At 43.3% G+C, this 26,364-nt stretch overlaps 1 protein-coding gene across 5 annotated transcripts in view; it reads right to left on the bottom strand.

The window, feature by feature from the left end:
• Window positions 1-26,364, bottom strand: part of LOC139264446 (protein PALS2-like) — a 194,959-nt gene that overhangs the window by 85,316 nt on the left and 83,279 nt on the right. The window lies entirely within an intron of this gene.

The following is a 26,364-nucleotide window of genomic DNA, read 5'->3' on the forward strand; positions in this document are numbered from 1 at the left end:
GTTCAGCCATGAACTCATTGAATGGCGGTGCAGGCTAGAAGGGCTGAATGGCCTACTCCTGCACCTATTTTCTATGTATGTTTCTATCCACAAGGAAGTGGTGGGAAGCTGCTGTAGGTTACTGACAAATAGAGGGCATATAAAAGTACTGGGAGGGGCGGTGGGAGTGACATGGTTTGGTAGCGTTGGGAGATAGGCCCATGCTGGAGAGTAGACAGGTTTGAGGTGTTGGAATAGGAGGAGGGAAATGTTTGGCTCTTAGGGTAGTGGAAGGGAGTTGCTGAGTTGTGGCTGTGGTAGAAAGGAAGTCTTGTGGAGTAGCAGTTGTGAGGTAGCCTTGGGATGTGAAAGCGTGAGAGAGCTTTAAAGAAGGAAGGGCTGGATTTTCGTCTTTCTTCAGCGAAAACGGTAGCGCTACGTGAAACTTAGCGTTTTTGCTACGCTACAGTTTTTAGGCTTTACGTCTGCGCCAGTTGCACGAGGATTTGCAGCACAAAAACGCGAGTTATGCCAAATTTCATCCGGGGCCGGGAACGCTGTGAGAGAGGCCTAAGGAGGGGGAAAAAAAGATTCCAAACGCATTTACAAGACCCATAACGATCTAATCGCTGCAAAAGAAAATTTTTTTTTTTTAAACTTTAACTTAACTTTTTTGCAGGTTTTCATACTTACCGCAGCTGGCAGGGCTGCACAGACAGATTTGACCTGTCGCTTTTTGGGGCATGGTGTACGGATTGGGAGCGAGCCGAAAGTGGGACGCAAACAGAATCAGGATCGTTACACGTTGGTGCACCTCGCCCCATTTGAAAGTGCCGCAAACAGGTATCTGAGGATCCCATCCGGGCTTTGCGACCTTGTTTTCGCCGTGGAGGGTCAAATTGCGGCAAAAACCCGGTCGCAAACTTCGCCAAAATCCGGTCCGAAGGGTTACCTCGTGTGAGTATTGAGAAGCATTTTGGTGGGTGAGAACTATAAGAAGAAGTTTAAGGGTCTGGAAGAAGTGGGAGTTGGAGAATCTAAGTGTAATGGAAGATGGGCAGTAAGGTTTGGGAAGAGCAAAAATGGATGCTAGGCTGCAGTCGGCATTTTCAGCAGTGAAGGGTTATAGGATTTGGGGCAATAGAGGAAGAACTGGGGAGGTGGAGTGTGGCACTATTAGGGATGGAAGAGATGTGGTGGCATTTTCGAGAGGCGGTGAAAGAAATATAAAGGTTGTAAGTCTTGAATTACCACACCTTGTCGCACCAGACATTTCACAATGCTTTCTCGCATTAAGTTGGGAATCCTGTTCTAATCTTTAAAGTGCAGCAAGACCTCATACACAAAAGCATGTGCAAGGCATAAGTGCTTGATGGACAATGTACATGTGAGAAAGAGTGTATGAAAGAGGAACAAGGGAAGGGTAAGGCACCTCCTGACCCCCGAGGCAGACACCCAAGAGAAAAGAGAAAGACAAACATCAGAAAAGAAAGAAAAAGACAAACCCACCAAGAGGGGGAGAGCAAGAAAGATAAGCCAGGGTGACAAGGATGTGTAAATCGGTTGATTTAATTTTGCTCCTGGATTCAGAAAGTAACTAATAAAGAACAATCTTAAACGTACACAGATCAAATTTATGATCAGTAAATTTTTGAGACACTCAGCTCCTGAATATTAAATTCTGCATGATTGTATTACAGGCCTTGAAGTGTAATGTAATATAAAATAAACCAAGCCCAAGTATTTTCAATGAGAAATCCTAGGCAAAAAGTTGAATAGCTTAGAGCCACCCATGAGGAGCGCTATAGGGGCGCTAAAGGATTAGTGCCCGTGAGCAGTGATATTAGTGCCGCTCGCCAACTTGATTGGGGTTTAGCGGTGGTACTAATAATTAGGGCCAGGGAATGTTGCGCCGGTGTCTAACGCCCCAGCAGTGCCACGTAAGCCAACTTCAATGTTTTTGTCAGCCTTAGCGCACTAATCTCCCCAGTGAAAGCTGATGTGCACAGCTGTCCCGGGGCATTAATGAAAGGGATAGTGGACCAGGTAAGTTTTATTGATTTTAGTTCATAGGTGATTTGTAATTAATTTAATTTTGTTTTCTTTTCCAGCGATCCTACACTTAAGAGCACTATGTTGCTGTTTTTTTTAGCACCAGAACTTCAGTAGCGCTACTGGCTCAGTGCCCTAAGAGAAATCCCTTAGCGTTCCACTCCACTCATCAATTTTTCTACTGGCGGCACTAAAAAACTTTGGCGCTAAAATTAGCACCCCAGCAATATTAGCGCATTTATTCAATTTTTTCCCTCCTAGTGTAGCGCCTTGCTCCATCGCTGCTACAATCAGCCAGTTGGTGGCATCTGTTATTCCTGCTAGGGATCCAATATAATGCTGGGACAGCACAATTCCATTTCATTTGAAAGCTGATTAACTCAAGAGTATTTTCCCTGAGAAGATTGTCATTAGCTTTTGCTTCAGTTGCAATCTGTTATCTTTTTTAATTCTCTCAACAAGGTCAGTTTCATCAGATTTGTGACTATTCAACTCTGTGTACAGAGAATACATTTCTCCAAATATAAAACCCTTCTGAAGCTTCCAGCACAGGAGCAGAATTTAGCATTAAAATACTGCACAGACCAAAGTCCAACTGTTCATCCTATCAGCAAGGACGGACATCCTGTGCCAAATTTTCTGATGAGAATATCCACTGTCATAAAATAGGAGAACTTTGAAACTGCCTAGGCTCAACTTGACCTAAATAAATCTATTATTTTTTAAATTGGACGTAACATTCTGAAAGATTACAAAGCTTACAGTATGCCTAATGTAAGAAAGTCACTGGCACGATCTACTAGCAACCATTTATACAGTTTACTAAGCAACTGGACATGAACCCAATACAAATTTAGAAGCACCTCAATCACTACTCCAGGATAGCTCGGATTTACACTGATCCTACCCCACCAGCTGATCCGGACAGTAGATTTACAAGCTTGCCATGATTCTCCTATCCCAAAAGCTGGGAGATTCTACATTCACACATCAACAGATTGATCTTCGATCATCATTACAAGACTCGGCTACATTAAACCAGCATAAGGGATAACACTGATCCTAACAATATAATGAGTGGAGGTGACCTTCTTTCCAATCCCCCCACTATAAGCAGCAGTTAATTTTATGCGCCATTCTGAAAGGGGCCAGTGATGAGTGTTGGAAGCGGCTGACTGTTACAGGTGGTTAAGCCCAAATCAGGGTCTCAAAAACATGAGAAAGATTTTTTTATTTTGGTGGCTTGTAGAGGCAGGGAGGGGGAGGTGACAAGGCAGGTGAATTTAGAGAGGTAATTCAAGACAGCAGGGGTGTAGTCATCAATGGTGGCATGAAGAATGAGGAACCAAGAGGTGACTGCAGAGATAGTAGATGCATTGGTTATGATCTTTGAAAATTCCCTAGATACTAGAACGGTTCCCGCGGATTGAAAGGTAGCAAATGTAACCTCAAAGGAGGGAGAGGAAACAGGGAACTACATCCGTCATTGGAAAACTGCTGGAATCCATTATTAAGAAACTGGCAACGGGTCACTTAGAAAATCAGAATATGATTAGGAAGAGACAACATGGTTTTATGAATGGGAAATCGTGTTTAACAAATTTATGAGAGTTTTTTTGAGGACGTAACTAGTAGGATAGATAAAAGGGAACCAGTGGATGTAGTATAAGTTGGATTTCCAAAAGGCATTCGATAAGGTGCCTAATGCAAAGGTTCATGAGGTTGGGGCAATATATTAACATGGATAGAAGATTGGTTGACAGAAAACAGTATGGATAAACAGGTCATTTTCAGGTTGGCAGGCTGTAACTAGTGGGGTGCTGCAAGGATCAGTTATTTATGACGTAGATGAAAGGACCGTGTGCAATATATCCAAGTTTGCTGACGATGCAAAGCTAGATGGGAAAGTAAACTGTGAGGAGGACCCAAAGACCCTGCAAAGGGATATAGACAGGTTAAGTGAGTTGTTAATAAGGTGGCAGATAGAGTATAATGTGGGGAAATGTGAGGTTATTCACTTTGGTAGGAATAATAGAAAAACAGAATATGTTTTAAATGGTGAAAAACTATTAAATGTTGGTGTTCAGAGAGATTTAGGTGTTCTTGTACAGGAAACACAAAAGTTAGCATGCAGGTAAAGCAAGCAATTATGAAAGTAAATGGCATGTTTGCTTTTATTACAAGGGGGTTGGAGTACAAGAGTAAGAAGTCTTACTACAATTGTACAGGGCTTTGGTGAAACCATACCCGGAGTACAGTATACAGTTTTGTTCCCCTTATCTGAGGAAAGACATACCTGCCTTAGAGGTGGTGCAATGAAGGTTCACTAGATTGATCCCTAGGATGAGGGGGTTGTCCTACGAGGGGAGATTGAGTAGACTGGGCGTATACTCCCTGGAGTTTAGAAGAATGAGAAGTGATCTCATTGAAACATACAAGATTCTGAGGGGGATTGACAGGGTAGATGCCGAGAGGTTGTTTCCCCTGGCTGGAGAGTATAGTAGTAGGGGGCGTAGTCTCAGGATAAGGGATCAGCCATTTAAGTCTTGAGATGAGGAGGAAAGCGTAGTTGAGGTAGATCAGCCATGATCTCATTGAATGGCAGAGCAGGCTCGAGGGGCCGAATGTCCTACTCCTGCTCCAAATTCTTATGTTCTTATAAGAATTAGGAGCAAGAGTAGGTCATACGGCCATTCGAGCCTGCTCCTCCATTCAATAAGATCACGGCTGATCTTCGACCATAACTCCACTTCCCTGCCCGATTCCCATATCCCTTGATTCCTCAAGAGTCCAAAAATCTATCTATCTCAGCCTTGAATATAATCAATGAAACAGTTTCCACAAGCCTTTGGGGCCGAGAATTCCAAAGATTCACAACACTCAGTGAAGATGTTTCTCATCTCAGTCCTAAATGGCCGACCCCTTATTCTGAGACTATGACCTCTGTTTCTAGAGTCCTCAGCCAGAGGAAACATCCTCCCTGCATCTACACTGTCAAGCCCTTTTAGAATATTGTATGTTTCAATGAGATCACCTCTCATTCTTCTAAACTCTAGAGAATATAGGCCTAGTCTACTCAATCTCTCCTCATAGGACAATCTCCCATCCCTGGAATCAGTCTGGTGAACCTTCATTGCAGTCCCCCAAAAGCAAGTATATCCTTCCTTAGGTAAGGAGACCAAAACTGTACACTATACGCCAAGTGCGGTATCACCAGGGCCCTATACAAGTGCAGCAAGACGTCTTTACTCTTATATTCAAATCCTCTTGTAATAAAGGCCAACATACCATTTGCTTTCTTAATTGCTTGTTGTACCTGCATGTTAACTTTCGGTGATTCATGTACAAGGACACCCAGGTCCCTCTGAACAGCAACATTTCCCAATCTCTCACCACTTAAAACATTTTTCCAGCCAAAGTGGATAACTTCACATTTCTCCACATTATATTCCATTTGCCATGTTCTTGCCCATTCACGTTGCCTGTCTATAAAGAGGTGACTATAGAGATAGTGGATGCATTGGTTGTCATCTTTCAAAATTCCATAGATTCTAGAACGGTTCCCGCAGGCAGCAAATGTAATCCCGCTATTTAAGAAAGAAGGGAAAGAAAAACTGGGAACTACAGACCATTGAAGTCTCTCATATTCCATTTGGTCCCCATATCCAAATCATTGATATAGATTATGAATAGATGGGGCCCTAGCACCGATCCTTGTGACACCCTACTAGTTACAGCCTGCCAACCCGAAAATGACCCATTTTATTCCTACTCTCTGTTTTCTGTCCATTAACCAATCGACAATGCATGCTAGTTTTGTTCAATAACCTCTTGTGTGGCACCTTATTGAAAGCCTTCTGAAAATCCAAATACACCAGATCCTTTATTGATTCTGCTAGTTACAACCTCAAAAAACTAACAGATTTGTCAAACATGATTTCCCTTTCATAAATCCATGTTGACTCTGCCCAATCCTATTATTTTCTAAGTGCCCTGTTACCATGTCCTTAATAATAGATTCTAGCATTTTCCCTACTATTGATATCAGGCTAACTGGTCTGTAGTTCCCAGTTTTTCTTTCCCTTCTTTCTTAAATAGCAGGGTTACATTTCTGCCTGCGGGAACCGTTCTAGAATCTATGGAATTTTGAAAGATGACAACCAATGCATCCACTATCTCTATAGTCACCTCTTTCAAAACCTTAGGATGTAGGCAATCAGGTCCAGGGGATTTATCGGTTTTCAGTTCCATTCATTTCTCCAGTACTATTTTTTTTTACTAATAATTTCTCTCAGTTCCTCATTCTTGCTAGACCGTTGGTACTCCACTATTTCCGGGAGGCTTTTCGTGTCTTCTTCCGTGAAGACAGAGACAAAAGTATTTGTTTAATTTCTCTGCCATTTCCTTATTCCCCCATCATAATTTCTCCTGTCTCAGCTTGTAGGGGACCCACTTTACTTTTGCTAATCTTTTCCTTTTTACATACCTATAGAAGCTTTTATAGTCTGTTTGTATGTCTCTTGCTAGTTTACTCTCATATTCAATTTTCCCTTTATCAATTTCTTGGTCCTCCTTTGCTGAATTCTAAAATCCTCCCAATCCTCAGGCTTACCGCTCTTTTTGGCAAAATTATAAGCCTCTTCCTTTGATCTAATACTATCTTTAACTTCTCTTGTTCGCCACGGTTGGACCACTTTTCCTGTGGGGTTTTTGTGCCTTAAAGGAATGTATGTTTGTTGTCAATTATGTATTAATTCTTTAAATGCTAGCCATTGCTTGTCTATCGTTATACCTTTTAATGTAGTTTCCCAATCTACCTTAGCCAACTCTTCCCTCATACCTACGTAGTTACCGTTGTTTAGATTTAAGACTCTAGTTTAGGATTTAACTAAATCACTTTCAAACTTAATGTAAAATTATATCATATTATGGTCACTCTTCCCTAAATGCCCCTTTACTACAAGGTTATTAATTAACCTCTTCTCATTGCACAATACTGGATCTAAAATAGTCTGTTCCCTAGTTGGTTCCTCAACATACTGATCAAGAAAACCATCTTGTATACATTCCATAAATTCGTCCTCCACACTATTACTGCAAATTTGGTTTGCCCAGTCTATATGTAGATTAAAGTGCCCCATGATTATTGTATTACCTTTTCTTACATGTACCTCTAATTTCCTGATTTATACTGTGCCCTACATTACCACTACTGTTTGGGGGCCTGTAAGCAACTCCCACAAATGTTTTTTTACCCCTTACTGTTTCTTAGCGCCACCCAAACTAATTCTACTTCTTGACTTTCTGAGCTAATATCCTTTCTCTCTACTGTCTTTATCCCATCCTTCATTAGGGCTACCCCTCCTCCTCCTTTTCCATTTTGCCTATCTCTTCTAAAAAAGTTAAGTATCCTGGAATATTTAGTTCCCAACCTTGGCCACTTTGCAACCACGTCTCCACAGTAGCTATTAGATCAAACCTATTCATTTCTATTTGCGCTATTAATTCATCTATTTTGTTGAAAATGCTTTGCGTATTTAGATATAGTGCCTTTAGCTTTGACTTTTATCTATTTTTCCCGTTTTGTCACCTTAGTCAGGAATGCCCTATTACTTTTGTTACTCTCTCAGTCCCTTCCTGACCCACTTTGCTTATTTTTACCCAAAACCATGCTCTGCTCTAGAGCCTTGACAATTCTCTTGCTGCTTTTAAATTTACTCTTTCCTGAATCCTCCCAACCCCCACTCCATTAGTTTAAAGCCCGATCTACTGCCCTAGTTATTCGATTCGTCAGGACACTGGTTCCAGCCCGGTTCAAGTGGAGCCCCTCCCAACGGAACAGCTCCCTCTTTCCCCAGTACTGGTGCCAGTGCCCCATGAAGCAAAACCCCTGCCTCCCACACCACTCCTTGAGCCATGCATTTAAGTTTCTAATCTGCTTATCCCTATACCAATTGAAGTGTGGCTTAGGTAACAATCCAGTGATTATTACTTTTGAGATTCTGCTTTTTAAATTAGGACCCCAACTCCTGAAACTCTTTCAGCAGAACTTCAATCCTAGTTCTACCTATGTCGTTGGTTCCTACGTGGACCACGACAACTGGATCCTTCCCTTCCCACTTCAAATTCTTCTCCAGCTGCAAGATGTCGTCTTTGACCCTGGCACCGGGCAGTTAACACAACCTTCGAAACTCCCGGTCGCGGCTGCAGAGATCTACTGCCCCCTACCATAACTACATTCTCTTTTACTCCCCCCACTTGAATGGCCCCCTGCACGGTGGTGCCATGGTCAGGCTGCTCATCCATCCTGCAGACATTTGCCTTATCCTCATGTTATTACGTAACCTGGTGTCAGAGGAACACACAGCAATGTTTGGCTGGGGATTGATGAGGAATCAATCTCCAGGCCCAATTTTCTATCCCCAGTATCTGAACCCGAACTCCAAATCTCAGACTGCAATGTAAACGCAGTCTACTGCAGTTCAGGAACCAAAGGGCAAATTTTAGCAGAGTCAAGAAAAAAAAAGTTACGTTGGCCAAAAACAACCCTCGTCTTCAGGGATAAAGTAACCAAAAAACCTGAAATGTTGATGTGCATGTGTTGTGATGGCATGACCAAACAGAGTTGAAATCAGGTTTTGACAGGCACCACTGAACAGGGCCTTCAAACCCAATGCAAACTCAGTAGTGATTCACTGCAAGCTCCATCCATGATTTATCAATGTACCCTTAGAATTGTTCCTAATACTGCACCATTACAATTTCAGGTCTGCTGTGTATACCTCTCGAGTTCAGTGGCATCAGTCACTCCTGTAAGTGGTTTGAGCATCTTGTTTTTACAAGAGTTTATACACACACTGCCCTATGTCTACTTGCATGATAACATAACCTGGAAGTATAAAAATTACCCCCTTGTGACCTGGACCAGACATGTGTGTCTTTTGCACGTACATTTTTTCTCTCAAGAATGAACAAACGCTTGGCGAGACAGTGACTGAACATACAAAGCAACAGCTATGATCAGATTTCAACTGGTACAACTTGTCTGCGCAGAATAAAAAATAAGAACATGCCACACTAACTGTTCCTCCAGTATTTATGACCTTGGTCTCTTGCCATTGCAGCTTTCTCATTTAAAATCTTGACTACCTACACAGCATCCAGTTTCAAAAAGCCTCTGCCAGCTTGCATTCCAGGCTCTATCTTGTATTTCTCGGTTCGCAGCCAAGAAAGCTAATGTGTCATTATGTGTCGGTAGATACCTCAAAGCTAGATCATTATATTCCCTGGAATATAGAAGATTAAGGGCTGATTTTATGGAGGTTTTTTATGATTTTGAAAGGAATCGATAGGGTAGAGAGAGATAAACCTTTTCTGCTGGTGGGGGAAATCTAGGACAAGGGGCCATGACCTTGAAATCAGAGTCAGGCTATTCAAGAGAGATGTTAGGAAATACTACTTCAGGCAAAGGGTGGTAGAAGTGTGGAACTCCCTCACAAAAAGCAGTAGATTAATCATTTTCAAACTTTGACAGAATTTTGCTAGACAAGGTATGAAAGGACATGGAGCCAAGATGGGTGGATGGAGTTAAGATTCAGATCAGCCACGATCTTACTTAATGATGGAACAAGGGGCTGAATGGCCGACTCCTATTGCTATATTCCTATTAATATATGAACTGCTTATTGTCTCAACTTTTTCTTAAAACTTGTCCGATTACACCATGCCCTGACTGTGAATCTAATACTCCTGATTCAAATGTCCTCAACACAGTCTTTGAACAACTGTCTTCAAGGTTAAGATTTGTAATTTTGTGCACTGCTACCAGATAAGCTGAGCATCCTACAAAATCAAAGGCACGAGATCTGGACCTTCCAAGCAGCTGGAGGGTATATTATCAAACTTATCGGAGGTTTTCAAGGTGCACTTTCTTCATTGGAAACAAATGTAGTTGGATCAGATTGGATTAGTTCTTGAAGCACAACATTACTGCAAAAAGCACAGAATAGTTTCAATCATCATAGTCTTTTTTTCCTTTATGGAAAAGTTCCAACTAGTTATTCCTGGATGAAGATCCAAAATTAACTTTTAAACAAAACTGATAAATATTTTCTCGGACCACTAAGCACACACTTTTCTTACTTACAAAAAAGGTCCTTAGTTGAAATCCATTATATATTTTTTTTGCTGACGATTGAAAAAAAATGTTCTTCCAAGTAAAATCCAGGGGCAAACAGACCAATACAAAGAAAAGCTGGAAGAGGGAGGGATTGGGAAAGAGATGCACTGTGTGTGGTAAAATCATAAAGCATTTTGTAAAGAACAGGTTTAGGATTTTTGTTACACAACGTATGAAGAAAATCTTCTCCTTGGTCTCCTACCGGGTGTCACTAGTTTGAAAAGGTTTTGCGATGTAAAAAAAACTTGGGTGTAGGTTTCATTTTAGACATTTGCAGTGGAAGAATAGAAAAAAATTCTGCTTTTAAACAGTTGCTTATCAAAAAGACAAATGCTTAAAAACTCTTATTCGTTGGGGGTGAAGAAAGAACCTTGTTCTACTGTCTCTGTTACAACAGCTGAACTCTTTAAAAAAAAAAGGAAGCTATAGAAATTAAAATAACTTTCATTCCCAAGAGTAAACTCATAATTACATTCATCAGTTCCCCTGAATGGTTGCATATTAAAGATGAAAGTTAATTTATTACATATGGAAAGCCACCTATATTCTGATCAGGAAATATATTTTTTTGATCTCAATAAATCACCAAGATCTTCTTTCATTTGCATTCCCACATCATTCATGCTGAAATTACTATAATTTAAAACATTACATCTTACAAGAGGCCTGTCTAAATTGAGTGCAGAGGAAAATGTGAATGGCTCCACTATTCTGGTGCAATTAGGTCAAAGTGGAACTGAACAGCAGCTTAAATTGTAATGGGCATCATCAGAGCTGTAACGAAAATCCACTGGGAATCTTTGCAAAGGGTTCCTCCAATCTGCACTTTGATCAACCTTCCAGCTCTGTCAGGACCGAAGCACTTCTGGTAGCCAGTATAATGCAACATACTGACCAGCAGTTTGAAGGATCGCTCTGCGGAAAATCCCAGTGAATTTTCACTGCAGCCCTGCCACCATATTACAATGTGAAGTCTGCTTGTTTCATGTTTATCACAACAATGTTACAGTGTGGAGTGAAACTTGATTATTCATTTCAGCTCAAGCTGTTATCTACCCCTCGCATCACCAAAATGTAATCTTTGGTACAGCTCAAGTAGATCATGTGAAGGATAAACCCATATGTTCATTAGGATGACTCAAAAACTGTGCCAGGCAAGAGGTAATGACTGGGATTAAGGCAATAGAAGACCATGGAAGATGGATAGGAATGTTGTTTGGGGAGGGTGGGGGGAGGGGGGGGAAGGCGGTGGCTAGGGTTACCAGCCCTCCAGGATTACCCTGGGGTCTCCAGGAATTAAAGATTAATCTCCTGGACACTGCTGCAAGCTACCCAGGGGAAAAATCATTGAGATATTTAAAAAAGTATTTTCTTTTCTTTGAACACATCAGTTTATTCATCATTAATAATATTGAAGATGGGAAAAAAAAAGCTGTTCGGGCAGGGTCGTTGGAGCAAGGATGTCATGTGATAAAACCTCCAGGAATACATCGAACCAGAATTGTCAATCCTATGGGGGGGGGGGGGGGTGGGGGGGGAGAGGAGGAAGAGAAGCATCTGCAGAGAGAACAAACAAGTTAACATGGAGTGCATGAAATGAAATAAGTGCACGCTAGTCAACCTTCCCTGCAGATCGGTCATGACTGAAGCACAGCTGCCATCCATTACAATGTGAGCTGCTGTTTACACACTCTAAACGTTGGTTCTTTCCACAGATGTGTTTCCAATATTTTGTTTTTGTTTCAGATTTCAAGCATCTGCAGTATTTTGTTTTTGTTCAAAATATTTACATATCAAAATGCTCCAAAAACTAGAAGGAACAAACTTGCATTTATATAGCACTTTTCACATCCTCAGGATCCAAAGCGATTTACAGCCAATGAAGTACTTCTGAAGTGTAGTCACTGTTGTAATGTAGGTAAACATTACACAAACAGCAATGAAATAAACCAACCAGATAATCTGTTTTAGTGCTAACGGCTGAGGATGCATGATGGCTGGAACGCCAGGAGAACTCCCCTGCTTAGTTGAATAATGCCATGGGACCTTTTGCATCTACTTGAGGTAGATGGGGTTTGTGTTTAAAAGTCTCAAATGAGAGACAGCACCTCTGACAGAGTGCTACACTTGTCAAAAACGTCTTTAATGCTCCCAAACCTACAAAATAAATCTTCCACCTCTTGCACTCACATCTCCTTTCACCACTATCTAGAACACAAAACTCCAAATAATTTCTGGTATGACCTCGGCAAAAGAAATCCGAATCACTGCCCTACAACATTCCATCCCCAAATTAATTCAGATTTCAATAAAATTTGAACAAGATTTGAGCTTGAAATCCTTCACTGAACATTCAGTTTGTCAAACAAACTTAAAAGTTTGCATTTGTTATGCAATAGAGCTAAAATTGTATTCAGTGCATTTGAATTGTAATTGCGTTATAAACTTTATTCTCCCTGGAGATGTAGCACTTGATAAATAATAAAAGAAAACTTAGATTCAAAAGCAAGTCACCATTAACACAATACTGTACTAGTATCGAGCAGGGTTTAGGGTGTAAAAAAAGAACAAATGGATTTAAACAGAAAGTTGCAAAGTAATTTGGAATACTTTCTTTGTGGTTAAATATTTAACACTACATCAGTTACACAGGAGCCCATTCCTTCTAGAGGTGAATTCAACAAACTGTAGTGTAACTATCAAGCACAATATCTAGCATTCAACATCTAAGATAAATTTCCTTCCCCAATTGACTATAGCAAACAAGAAACTTGTTGATATTAATCTGCAGCACAGATCTGCAGCACTATTTGCTTTAAAAATATCGCAAAAACTCCCATTAACCACGGGGAAGCTTGTGAAGCCCTTTAATTGAACGAATAAATTATAGCCATAGTTTTTTGATTGCTCTAGTTTGCCGCACTTCTCAGCAAAAATATAGAACCCATTCACCCACCCGAGAGCATTTAGAGCCCCAATGTTTCTCAAGTACCATCAACTGATAATTCAGGAAATCAGATTGAATGTGTTTATCTGACCATACTTAATATTAGTCCATAAGATTACAGAAAAGTAATGAACACATAATAGTTTGTGTATTTTCACTTTATTGTTCGACAGTCATCCATTACCCACACAAACACTAGGGATGATTTCCAAGTCTTAAGAATATGCATCAGATGGAAACAGCTATTTTAAGATTAGACAATGACTCCTTTTAAAAATTAAATGCTGGTCAGATTGAGAATATTTAAAGGTTTAAAAAAAACTAGCCATTTTAAACATATTCCAAATACAACAAAGCACGCACTCATTAAAATATAATGAGCAGTACTTTCAGGAAAAAAATGACCCTTGGACTAATGAAAGATGCATATCTTTTTTTGGTATCTTGTACCCTCAAGCTGGACCGATCGGTGATTGGAGATCATGACGTTCAGATACATTAAAAACATTAGTGAAATGAGCACATATTTATAAAGGGTTTAAATAACCAAAAGACATTTAGCATACATTGTAACAATCAGATGTACAAGATGCAATTGGCATTAGAGTGCCATCTACTATTAGTCACCTACAGGAATTGCACAACTGGTCTGTAACACACAGGTGGGCCACTCTTTATTAAGGATCTTCTCTTCAAATCTAGCCCCAAATCTGCTCCAAGCTGATTTGTGAGTCCCAACTCCACTCCACATGTACACACTAGCAAACCAGAATGTTCTACAGGTGAAATTCAGAAGTACACACCCAAGTGATCAAATTGAATGGCCACACTACAGATTACATAGTCGGCTGCTCTGCAGAGAAAAACACCATTGATTTCTATTATAAATTATTCAGCTCAAAAAGTGACTGCAATGGACAGATGGGAGATGGTCATTAGTACAAGTTGCAATGTACTTCAACAAGTGCAGCCAGTATAATCTGGCAATGTTAATTAAACATGCAGGCCAGGTTTACACCCAAGTAGATATAAACATGGGTAAATTGCCGATGCTAAGCATCAAAATGCACACGGGGATCAGGAGTATTATGATGTCAGGAACCACAAGAAGTTAACATGCAACTAACTGAAAAGATCGCACTCTTGTAGAATAATTTAAGTGGCAAAATACTTGTTAGCACCTAATAGTAACATGTATTCTGCACTGCAGCTTCAAACCCACCCACAGCACTGAAACTGTCCTGGGTTCACCATCATCCTGTCTAACTGCAGATACAGTTTAGAGCCACCCCGCCCCTGCATGATCTGGCTACGGCACTTCAAAGGGCAATTACATTGAACTCGATGTTGAGTCCAGAATCGAGTTCAACAATTTCAGAGCATAATCTGCCCACATTTGACTCCCTTCCCCGCCCTCACCCCCCCCACCCCCAATCTTATGTAATTTTTCTGTCTCCAATGATAGCTGGTCATTATTTCGCCATTCACACCCTATCTAGACTAACCTTTTTCTAACTCCTGCCATTACCATTTCAAGTCAGTCCATCATCCCTTTTGTCTCTCTAATCTCTCCTACCTTCCACCCTATCACAGACCTTCCCTTTTGTTCTTTCTTCCCCTCCCCCTTTCAGTGCTTCTTAAGAATGTGTTCTTTTTGAACATTCGCCAGTTCTGATGAAGGGCCATCGACCTGAAACATTAACTCTGTTTTTCTCTCCACAGATGCTGCCTAACACGCTGAGATTTCCAGCATTTTCTATATTGTATACATTAAGTTTGAACCTACAATGTTTGTGAGCACTGAAGAGCAAAAATAATTATTTTCTTTTCCTTTCCATTTTTGTCAAGTAGATTTATATTCAACAGTGCCCTGTTTATGAAGATTTGGTATTTAATATAACTAATTTAAGTGAACCCAATGGCAAAAGAAACATATCTTCAGGTAATCTGTCAAGACTTCCATAGTATCAACAATTTGAAAACAAAAAGTCAGCTAACTGTTCCAAATCTGGAAAAAAAACTGCCTGTATCATGAAATCATTCCACAAATCTGAACAAAAAAGCAGTCAGAAGAAGCCCTAGTCTTCAATTATTTACCAAACACCCTGGTGAAATAAAAGCAACTGTCCTTCTACGTTCCCAAATTGGTTTACTCATCACACAATTAAGTTAAGTTAAGCACTAATGAAGAGTGATGACAGCCACTTTGATTGAAGAATCACTGCTACCTGTTCATGGTTACAATTTGTTGAACAACTTCAAGCTTCTCATAATAATCCAATTTGAATAATATAAACACACACATGCACACAAGTCAATCTCCCGTGGTATTGCATAGAGCCAAGACGAAATGCAGTCTTCAGTTGAAGCAGGTTGGAGGGGAGGGTTAATTGGATCAGGGCACATTTCAGCAACCATTTTAAAAAGTCACACACATGTCATTTTTATGTTCCCATCATAAATTCTTTGTCCACATTTATAATGCAAACTGCCCATGTAATTACATCCTCCTGCCAGTTGCAGTGTTCCAGAAACTCAAGAGGTTGTAACCGCAAATGTAACACCCCTATTTAAAAAAAGTAGGCAGACAAAAAGCAGGAAACTATATACCAGTTAGCCTAACATCTGTCATTGGGAAAATGCTGAAGTCCATTATTAAGGAAGCGGGACATTTGGAAAAGCATAATTCAATCAAGCAGAGTCAGCATGGTTTTATGAAAGGGAAATCATGTTTGACAAATTTGCTGGAGTTCTTCAAGGATATAACGAGCAGGACGGATAAGGGGGAACCAGTAGGTGTGGTGTATTTGGATTTCCAGAAGGCATTCGATAAGGTGCCACATAGAGGTTACTACACAAGATAAAAGTTCATGGGGTTGGGGGTAATATATTAGCATGGATAGAGGATTGGCTAACTAACAGAAAACAAAGAGTCGGGATAAATGAATCATTTTCCGGTTGGCAAACAGTGACTAGTGGGGTGCCGTAGGGATCGGTGCTGGGTCCTCAACTATTTACAATCTATATTAATGACTTGGATGCAGGGACCGAGTGCAATGTAACCAAGTCTGCTGATGATACAAAGTAGGGTGGGAGAGCAATTTGTGAGGACACAAAAAATCTGCAAAGGGATATAGAGGGGAACCAGTGGATGTGGTGTATTTGGACTTCCAGAAGGCATTTGACAAGGTGCCACATAAAAGGTTACTGCACAAGATAAAAGTTCATGGGGTTGGGGGTAATATATTAACATGGATAGAGGATTGGCTAACGAACAGAAAACAGAGAGTCGGGATAAATGATTCATTCTCGGGTTGGCAATCAGTAACCAGTGGGGTGCCACAGGGATCATTACTAGGACCCCAACTATTTACAATCTATTAACGACTTGTAGGAAGGAACTGAGTGTAACGTAGCCAAGGTTGCTGATGATACAAAGATGGGAGGAAAAGCAATGTGTGAGGAGGACACAGAAAATCTGCAAAAGGACATAGACAGGCTAAGTGAGTGGGCAAAAATTTGGCAGATGGAGTATAATGTGGGAAAATGTGAGGTTATCCACTTTGGCAGAAATAATAGAAAAGCAAATTATAATTTAAATGGAGAAAAATTGCAAAGCGCTGCAGTACAGAAACACCTCGGGGTCTTGTGCATGAAACACAAAGGGCTAGACTTTTCATTAGTGTCCAGATCGCCCAAAAGTAGGCGCTGTTTCCAGCGTTGGCGTTTATATAGGTTTGTGAGATCGCCGGAATATCGCCCATTTTCAAACCCGCTAGTTTCCACTTTTTAATTTGGGCGTTAGCTGTAGCGATGTGAAATGGGCATTAGTGTTTTTTCCGTCATGCAAGGCCGTCGTCCATAGCAACGGTCTTTTCCCGCATTTCAGGAGGTCAGGGGTCATCTGCACATGCGCAGGAGAGAGAGAGAGAGAGAGAGAGAGAGAGAGAGAGAGAGAGAGAGAGTGAGTGTCGAGTGTGGTTGTGGTTGTGGTTGGAAAGCTGGTTTTGAGGGATAGTGATTAATTGATTTTTGGCTGAAAATAATTAAAACAAAATAATGGAGCATGTAGAGGTGGTGCTGGGTGATATCGTAGAGGTGGAGAAGGTGGGTGAAGGGAGTGATCTGGGTGAGGTGGGAGAGGAGATGGTTGGCAGAAGGCGTGCAAAGCATTTTTCTGATGGGGCCAATGCTGCCCTCGTCCACGAGGTAGAAACTCGTTGGGCCCAATTGACCCGGGGTGGTCGTGGGAAACCCCCACCACAAGTCTATCAGAGGATTTGGGCGGAGATCGCCGAAATAGTGTCATTGGCTGCCCACGATATCTGAGAGCCAAACCAGTGCCGCAAACGCTGGAACGATCTTGTTGGTTCCGGAAGAGTAGGTATTAAATATAAATAATATATATATAAAATTGTAATTGTAATGATGAATTTAAATGCAGATTTGATGTATTGTAGTTAGACCGGTAATCATTTAATCCAAACTTCAATCTTAAACAAGTTATTTGCAGACGGTAGCTATAACCATGCATGCACTATGTATGACGTTTACGGTGGACTATCATGTGTGTTGTGTTGCGCAATATTAATAACATATCTGTTAGTAATGTGCTATTTGTTGTAAAAGTACCTAGCAATGATCTTATGCCATGCCATGCCATGCGGTCGTCACCTTATGCGGAAGAAACTTTCGAAGAATAGACCGAGCAACGGCGCACGGGTGGCGCGGACCTTAGCGCCCTGACTGACATTGAGGAGCGGGCGCTGGCACTTGTGGGTATCCACAACCGGTCGGCCACCTGTGCTGCATCGGAACCTGTCCTCATGCCACATGAGTAAAGTACAAACTATTGGGTGATGAAAAGTAAATTAATGCCACTCATTTCCGTATAATTGATGATATGATGTATTTTATTGATGCAATGTTATGTAATTAATGAAAATCATGAAAATCATTGTAATGCAGATTTTGTACTATCATGTTCATTAAATGTGATGTCTGTCATTATTTTTAAAGCAGTAGTGTTGCTCTCGTGCATATGTCTTTGGCAGTGTTTTGAATTCCCATGTGACCCTAGCACCCACTTCTCCTCTAATTGCCTCATTTATGTTTTCTAGCTCAGCCAAGAGCACAGGCCTTACAGGAACCGCAGCAACCTATGGATTTGGCGGTGGTGCTCGTTTCTGTGGGCGAGGAGCCCCATATCTCGCCCGTCCTGCTGCAGGTCCTCCTCTCCACTGAGGACAGCGAAGAGGTGGAAGAGGAGCCTGCAGCAGTAGCATCCAGTGTTCCTGCGGCCACGTCTTCCTTGACCGAGGAGGCAGCGGGGCCAAGCACTTTGCTGCAGGGCACCTAGAGTGATTCAATGCCAGCGCCAACCCCGCAGAGGTTGGTTTGGCTCAGTCAGAAGTAGATCTTAGTGTGGACATGGTAAACTTGTCCAGGAAGAGCGTCGAAATCGGTCGGGAGCTCCTTCAGGCAATGGGAGGTTTATCTGGCCAGGTTGCCACTCTGCCCGCAAATATCAATGAGAAGATGACGCGGATAGCGGTGGCCCTGGAGATAATAGCCAGGAACACTGGTGCCAGTGGTCCTGGAATCCGGCACTGCATCCCAAGGTGCCGCATCCCCCTTGCCAGAGACAACTGTGAGCCAGGAGGAACCTCTTGCTTCTGGTTCATAGGACGGTGCCTCGGAAATGTCCTCTCCATCATCGGTCCAAACAACGGATCTGCCGTTAACCCCCCCCCACCAAAGCAGCGCTTAAGGTGCACTGCAGCAAAGCGGCTTGGAGTTGGTAGGGGAAGAGGTGGAGTACAGACCCGGGGGTGGGGAGGGGGGGGGGGGGAAGAGAAAAGAAAGGAGGGGCGTGGCCGCAGGTAGGGATGGAGTGGGTTTGTTACTTGTTGTATGTTTACTTTGAAAAAATTGTTGGCGGGTGGGTTGGTTGGTTATTAGGGTGGTTGATTAAATTGTTTGTTGTTGTTTTTCAATTTTTCACTGTTGGCATGGTTTGGGGGAGGGCGGGGGCGCATGCATTTTTATTAAAATCCTTGTAGTAGTTGTTGCATTTGTTGTTTAAAAAATTTTACTGCGATGTTAAAATGTTCAACATTTGGGGTGGGGTGGGACAGAGGGGTACTGTTGTGTTATGTTTCAGAATTTAAAAAATGTCTTTATTAACATTAAAATTTTTTAATTTAACTTAACATTGTTGTGCATTGTCTTCAGATATCTGTAACGTTAAACACTGGCGAGTCCATACCATGAAAGGCGAACATTAAACGTAATGTAAATCAACTGTAACTGTGACCAACGCAATGCAAACCATTCATTTATGAGCTGCAGACACAACAGTCTTGCAGCTACTTAAGTACCACCAACGTTATTTCAAGCAAACCATTCATTTATGAGCTGCTGATGCAACAGTCTTGCAGCTGTGTGGCCACCACGGGCCCATTCCTGTGGTCTAGAGAGGGGTGGGGGCATGGTTTCAACGCCAGCCTGATTGTCTGCCCAGAAGTCATCGTCCACCTCATCATCTTCCTCTTCTCCTCTCTCCTGACGTGGACCAGCAGTCCCATTTGGCAATTCTTGTCCCCTCCTGATAGCCAAGTTATGCAGCATGCAGCACACCACAATGAATTAAGCTACCTGTTCAGGGTGGTATTGTAATTTGCCTCCTGAGTGGTCCAGGCATCTGAAGCGCTGTTTCAGCACTCCAATTGTCTTTTCGATGATATTGCGTGTGGCTAGGTGGCTTTTGTTGCATCGCTTCTCGGCTTCTGTCTAGGTCTTAGGCAGGGGTGTCATCAGCCAAGTGGTGAGGCCATATCCTTTATCCCCCAGCATCCAACCATGACCTTGTGGCTGACTCTTAAACAGATCAGATATAGTGCTCTCATGCAAGATGTGCGCATCATGGATGCTGCCTGGAAATTTTGCATTTACTGCCAGGATTATTTGTTTGTGGTCGACAATGAGTTGCACATTCAGGGAGTGGAACCCCTTTCGTTTCCAAAAACCTCTGCACCCTGAAAAGGTGTTCACATGGCGATGTGCGTGCAGTCTATTGCTCCCTGCACCTTGGGGAAGTTTGCTATTGTCGAGAAACCTGGAGCCCTCTCAATCTGCCTCTCCCTGGTCAAAGGGAAGCTTATAAAGTCCATCCTGCGTGCGTAAAGGGCTCCAGTCACCTGTCGAATGCAGCAATGTGTGGCATGCTGAGAGATAGCGCAAATGTCGCCAGCTGAGGCCTGAAAGGAGCCCGATGCATAGAAGGAAAGTGCCGCAGTAACCTTGACCTCCACGGACAGTGCGGTCCTGATGGTGCTGTTAGGCTGCAGATCTCCCCTAATGAGCTGGCATATCTCACTGATGACTTCCATTCGGAAGCGCAGTCTCCTAAGGCACATGTTCTCGGGCAAGTTCAGGTAAGACCGCTTCTCCATGCAAGTACATCAGGTGTAAGTACTCCTCCTCCTCAGTCTGCCACCTCTTTATTTGGGCACATAATGCTCTTCAATCTACCTTCTCCCATCTCTAGTCTGCAGCATGTGAGTAGTCATCAATACTGACTGAGAAATTACAGGCCCCATTACAATTACTATTATACGTATTCGTCAGAAATAATACAATTTCCTCTTAAAACTCATAAGATGTTTCTTTAGATTTTATACTCAGCTTAAAATAATTCACAGATCAATCAAAACTCCCCAGAATGTGAAGCAGGTTTTGATATGAAAAGTCCTCTGATTTACAAAATGGCTTCCATACCACTGGGTTAAGGTCAGGTCAGGTGAGTGCAGCTTTTTTCCAGCATTTTTTTGGGCGAGCGATCTTTTTGACGACATATGGGCGAGATACAGAAAGTAACGTTCGTCGATATTCTGGCTGGTTTCTGGGCGTTAGTTTCCATTAAAAGCTGTATTCTGGGCGTTGATGTCAAAGAAATATGGGCGGATGGTTTCATTAATTCTCAGCGTTAACTTGATGCCGAAACGAATGCTGCCGATAATTGGGTAATGAATGGGCGATAAATGGAAGGTAGTTTCCATTTTGGGGTGAAATGGGTGATAAATGGGCGTTATAACTCATCTCAGCATTTAAATGGGCGGTAAGTAGGCAGAAACTAATAGAAAGTCTAGCCCAAAGTCTCAGAATAAGGGGCTGCCCATTAAAAACTGAGATGAGGAGAAATTTCTTCTTTGAGGGCTGTAAATCTATGGAATTCTCTGCCCCAGAGAGCTGTGGAGGCTGGGTCACTGAATATATTTAAGGTATAGATGGACAGATTTTTGAACGATAAGGGAATAATCATCATAGGCAGTCCCCTGAAATCGAGAAAGACTTGCTTCTACTCCAAAAGTGAGTTCTTAGGTGACTGAACAGTCCAATATGAGAATACAGTCTCTGTCATAGGTGGGACAGATAGTCATTGAAAGAAAGGGTGGGTGAGAAGACTGGTTTGCCATATGCTCCTTCTGCTGCCTGCGCTTGCTTTCTGCATGCTCTTGGTGACGAGACCCGAGGTGCTCAGCGCCCTCCCGGATGCTCTTCCTCCAGTTAGGGCGGTCTTTGGCCAGGGACTCCCAGGTGTTGGTGGGGATGTTGCATTTTATCAAGAGGCTTTGAGGGTGTCCTTGAAACGTTTCCAGAGCCCACCTGGGGTTAGCTTACCATGTAGGAGTTCCGTGTAGAGCACTTGCTTTGGGAGCCTTGTCTCAGGCATGCAAACAATGTGGCCCACCCAACGGAGCTGGTCGAGTGTGGTCAGTGCTTCGATGCTGGGGATGGTGGCCTGATCAAGGACACTAACGTTGGTGCGTCTGTCCTCCCAGGGGATTTGCAGGATCTTGCGGAGACATCATTGGTGGTATTTCTCCAGTGATGAGGTGTCCACTGTATGTGGTCCATGTCTCTGAGCCATACAGGAGGGCGGGTATCACTACAGCCTTGTAGACCATGAGCTTGGTGCCAGATTTAAGGCCCTGGTCTTTGAACACTCTCTTCCGAAGGTGACCGAAAGCTGCGCTGGCGCACTGGAGGCGGCATTGAACCTCGTCGTCGATGGCTGCTCTTGCTGATAATAGGCTCTTGAGGTATGAAAGTGGTCCACATTGTCCAGGGCCGCGCCGTCGATCTTGATGACTCGGGGGAGCAGTGCTGTGTGGTGGGGTCAGGTTGGTTATGCTTTGAGGAGCGGGCAGAGAAGTGGAGCTGAGTCCATGATCAGATCAGCCGTGATCTTATTGAATAGCGGAGCAGGCTTGAGGGGCCAAATGGCCTGCTCCTATTTCATGTTCTTATGTAATTGCAGTGTGAAAAGGTTATATAGCAGTTAGTGTTATAAACATAAATATGTAGGAGGAGAGGAGGGAAGGGAAATGAGAGAACTAACTTGCGAGAGGGAGGAGGGAGTGAGTGAGTGTACACACCAGGCACAGCAAGGAGAAAAATGTACAAGGGGAGAAAAGGAATGGAACAGAATGGAGGAAGGTGGATGGAGAAAGAGAGAAGGGGAGAGGGATGGGGACAGGGTAAAGTATAAGAGGGAGATGATTGGCAAAAAAAAATTCTCAACTGCGCTGCTCTCCTCCCGCCACCAGGCCTGGATTTTCATCACAGCATTTAGGGGATGGGGGCGGTGGGGAGGGAGTTTTAGGTCGAGTTGTAGTACATTGCTTTCCCATCAAAAGGGTGTGAGGAAGCCTTGAGCAGCACAAGGTTGGATTTCACGATCAGTGCAGGTGGTGGTTTCCACAGGCCTTCAGCAGGTAGGGCTGAAGTGCTACAAAGGTAATCAAAATCAGGACAACCTCACTTAGGCAGGTCAGGAAGGAGAAGAGGGGATGGATGAAGAGGAAGGGTTATGTGGCTGTCCAAATTGGCAAGACGGGGTGCTCATTATTGCATTGCTTTTTCCTCTGCTGCTCAGAGTGAAGCTCCCTATCTCTGCAATCTCCTTCGACCCCACAATCTCCCAAGATATCTGTGCTCCTCTAATTCTGCCCTCAAGTATCCCTGATTATAATCGTCCAACCATTAGTGGCCGTGCCTTCTGTTGCCTAGGCCCCAAGCTCTGGAATTACCTGCCTAAACCTCACCGCCCCTCTTTCCTCCTTCAAGACATTCCTTAAAACCTATCTCTTAGATCAAGTTTTTGGTCACCTGCCCTAATTTCTCCTTATGTGGCTCGGTGTCAAATTTTTTGTCTCATAGTATTCCTGTGAAGCGCCTTGGGACTTTTCAGTATGTTAAAGGCGCTATATAAATATAAGTTGTTGTTGTTACAAGTTTAATGTTGGTTTGGGACCCAGGGAAGGTAGAGCACGGACCAGCAGCGAGGTCGGGACCCAGGGAAGATAGGGAGCACGGACTAGCAGCGAGGTCGGGACCCAGGGAAGGTACAGCATGGATCAGCAGTGAGGTCGGGACACAAGGCCAGAATATGGGTGGTCACTAGTAAAGAACCAACGATCAAAGCTGTGTGTGTGTGTGTGTGTGTGTGTGTGTGTGTGTGTGTGTATGTGTGTATGTGCGCGCTAGTCCATGCAACAGAGCAATGGTCTCCAATCGTCTTGGATCCTCTTGCCATTGGACCAAGACCTTGCTCGGTCAAGTTAGTGTGGTAGCTGGTGTGCAACGACCACCCCACGTTAAAATAATTCATGCACAGTCATCATCCACCCTAAAAATGAAGTTCGGGACCTGGAATATCAGGATCCTCATGGACAACTCCAACAGCAACAGATCAGAACGTCGTACTGCTATCATTGCCCAGGAACTCAGACACTTCGACATCGTCGCCCTGAGCGAGACACGGCAAGCAGAAGGTCAGATCAAGGAACAAGGTGGTGAATATACCTTCTTCTGTAAAGGCAAACCAGAAGAAGAGTGCCGTCTCCATGGGGTTGGCTTCGCCATCAAAAATGAGCTAGTTTAGCATCTAAGAGATTCTCCTTATGGGATAAACGAATGCCTCATGACCTGTCGGCTCACTAACCCGGAACCAGTACCCTACGGTCATCAGTGCGTACGCCCCAACTCTTTAGAAGCTATGGATGAGGCCAAAGAGGAATTCTACTCCAGCTTTGCACAATCCCTGTCCCGAGTCCCAATGGTTGACAAGCTAATTCTCCTTGGCGACTTTAATGCCAGAGTTGGAAAGGACACAGGGAAAACAAACTCCAATGGTATTCTCCTCCTGATGAAATGCTTAGAACATGATCTTATCATAAACATCAACCTTGTTTCATCAGAAGGACAAGTACAAGGCCTCACAGCAACACACTCTTTCCAGGCACTGGCATCTGCTAGACTACGTTATCATCCGAGCGAGAGACCACAAGGACGTCCGCATCACTCGCACCATGACAGGAGCTGACAACTGCTGGGCTGACCACCGCCTAATCCGCTCTGTTATTTCCATTAACATAAGCTCAAATCGGTAGCGGCAACAGAAACGCTGCTGCAGAAAAATCAACGCTGGAGCACTCAAAGACCCTGCAAAGAAAGCTCTATTCAGCCCTACAACCAACCTGACGGCTTCCAATGAACCGGAGCCACAGTGTCCACAGTGCTTGGTCTGCCCTCAAATCCACCATAATTAGCACATGTGAAGAGACTCTTGGTTACTCTACCAGGAATCAAGACTGGTTCGATGAGAATGACCAGGAGCTAACAAACCACAAATGCAAGGCATTCTTCAACTGGAAACAATACCACAACTCGAGTGAAAGAAAGCAGATATACAGACATCTGAAGTCAGAGATCCAATGAAAAACGTGACCTAAAGAACAGATGGTGGGTGGAAAAAGCGCAGGAGATCCAGCAACTAGCTGACGATCATGACGTGCGTGGATTTTTTTTGCAGTCAAGATCACCTATGGCCCAAGCACTAAAGGTCCTATTCCACTGAGAACCAAGAACAGAGAGGTGCTCATCAAGGACAGAGAGGAAGTCAGTGCCCGCTGGAAGGAGCACTTCGAAGAACTTCTTAACCAAGACTCTGTCTTTGACGTGAGTGTCCTCGACTCCATCCCACAGCATGCTACCCATCACCACCTCGGCACAATCCCAGCCCGGCATGAGGTTAAAAAGGCCATCCTACAACTGAAAAGCAACAAGGCCTCAGGAGCAGATGAAATCCCCGCCGAAGTACTAAAGCATGGCAGAGAAGTACTCTTGGCGTGAATCCATGACCTCATCTCTCTTCTCTAGGAAGAGGAGAGCATGCCAGGGGATCTCAGAGACGCTGTAATCGTGACCATCTTCAAGAAAGGTGACTAGTCCGACCGCTGTAATAACAAAGGAGTTTCCCTGCTGTCTGCCACAGGGAAAATCATCGCAAGAATCCTCCTCAATCGTCTCCTCCCAGTGGCTGAAGAGATTCTCCCAGAGTCGCAATGCGGATTCCGCCCACCAAGGGGCACAACGGACATGATCTTCACCCCGCGACAAATTTAAGAAAAATGTAGGGAGCAGCATCAACCTCTGTACATGGCTTTCTTTGACCTCACAAAGGTCTTCGAATCTGTCAACCATGAGGGAATATGGAGTGTCCTTCTCAAATTCGGCTGTCCTCAAGAATTTGTCACCATCATCCGCCTGCTTCACGATGACATGCAAACCGTGATTCGTACCACCGGATACACCACAGACCCAATGCAAGTGCAAGGCTGTGTCATCGCAGCAACATTCTTCTCAATCTTCCTCGCTGCAATGCTTCATCTCACCATTAACAAGCTCCCTGCTGGAGTGGAGTTAATCTATTGGACAAGCGGGAAATTATTCAACCCGCTCCAGTGCAGATCCAAGGTTGTTCCAACTCTGTCACTGAATTACAGTATGCAGATGACGCTTGCGTTTGTGCACATTCGGAGGCTGAACTCCAAACCATCATTGACACCTTCACTGAAGCGTACGAGTCTGGGTCTTACATGAAACATCTGCAAGACAAAAGTTCTCTACCAACCTGCCCTTGCCACACAGTACTGCTCCCCGATTATCAAGCTCCATGACGAGACCTTGGACAATGTGGACTACTTCCCATACCTTGGAAGTCTACCATTAGTAAAGACAGACTTCGACGATGAAGTCCAACACTGCCTTCAGTGTGCCAGTGCAGCCTTTGGTCACCTGATGAAAAGAGTGTTCAAAGACCAGAATCTCAAACCCGACATCAGGCTCATGGCCTACAGAG

The sequence above is a fragment of the Pristiophorus japonicus genome, chromosome 5 (assembly GCF_044704955.1).
Source record: "Pristiophorus japonicus isolate sPriJap1 chromosome 5, sPriJap1.hap1, whole genome shotgun sequence".
NCBI classification, from domain to species: domain Eukaryota; kingdom Metazoa; phylum Chordata; class Chondrichthyes; family Pristiophoridae; genus Pristiophorus; species Pristiophorus japonicus.